This window comes from Elephantulus edwardii, unplaced genomic scaffold (assembly GCF_000299155.1).
Source record: "Elephantulus edwardii isolate Elephantulus edwardi_28Jun2011 unplaced genomic scaffold, EleEdw1.0 scaffold00078, whole genome shotgun sequence".
Classification (NCBI taxonomy): Eukaryota; Metazoa; Chordata; class Mammalia; order Macroscelidea; family Macroscelididae; genus Elephantulus; species Elephantulus edwardii.
In genome coordinates this window covers 10,545,770-10,546,974 of record NW_006399828.1, presented here as the reverse complement: position 1 = coordinate 10,546,974, position 1,205 = coordinate 10,545,770, and the positions used below count along the sequence as shown (strand labels likewise).

The window sequence follows — 1,205 nt, the reverse complement described above, 5'->3', positions numbered from 1 at the left end:
CAACTGTGACTGGAGTTCAGACTTGGGCTCTTTTTTTTTTTTTTTTTTTTTAAGTGGCTGATAACGCTGTACTGTTACTACAATCATCTCCATTTCCGGTAGTCTTATGTTTGTCCTTTCTTGTCTTCCTCACAGATTCTTGAGGGCAGTTTTCTCCAGAGTAATCACCTCTTCTGCTTGGGAGAACTGACTCCAGATTCTTCTGCTGAGGAATAGCTGTCTTCTTTCTCAAAGAAGCTCCTCCCATCTTGCTTCTCTGTAAGACACTTCTAGTTGGCTTTTCTGAAGTTGTCATCTTCTGTAGATTATTGGCCATGAGTTTGAGAGCCCTCCTTTCTGGAACAGATTAAATCCTATTTATATTTCAACCAATAATCTTTCTTTTTCCTTTTCTAATAACTCCTAGTTCTTTCTCAGGTGGAAGCTTATAGATTTCCCCGGATGATCTTTTAGGAGGCAGATATACAAGACTCTGTAACAAGGGACAGTTCTGTAATAAGGATCAGATCTTCTGATTCTTTCTGTATGACGAACTGAGCCTTTCTGATGATGACCTGAAATGAGAATTCAGGTCTTCCCAAAAGTCTATGTGTATCTACTACTGTTTCTCCAACTGTCATAGTAAATCCCTATTTATGAACTTTAAAAAAAAGTAATTTAAAATGTTACCTTGACATTAACCACAATCACGTGAAAACATATGTTGAAGATATTTTTAGTTAATAACTGAATGTCCAGGGAACTCTGTTCACCTGGTGGCAAGAATCTGCATTGCAATCCTAAAGCCATTCAGTTCGAGGCCACCAGCTGCTCCACAGGAGAAGGATGGGCAATCTCCTGCGTGATTAACTGCCTCTAAAAACCCACTAGAGGTTAAGCTATGGGTCAGATCCAACTCTATGGTACACCACAACAGCAACAACAACAACTGAATGGCCGGTACAAGCAATTTTAATTGTTCTTGTCAAACTAATACAAAACCACTATCCATTATAATGATCTTAAATCATAATTAATACACGATAGCTATCAAAGGAAAATAATATATCTATATCTATATCTTGGATATGAGGAGAATTGTGGCATCAGGATTGGTGGAAGATCTATTAACAATCTGCGTTATGCAGATGACACAACCCTGCTTCCTGAAACTGAGGAGGACCTCATGCACTTGCTGTGAAGAAGGGTCAAGGACTACAGCCTTC

The 1,205-nt window shown here is 38.8% G+C and overlaps 1 pseudogene; it reads right to left on the bottom strand.

Annotated features, from left to right (window-relative positions):
- Positions 1 to 335, bottom strand: part of LOC102843814 — a 1,070-nt pseudogene extending 735 nt beyond the window's left edge.
- Positions 336 to 1,205: the final 870 nt, after the last annotated feature.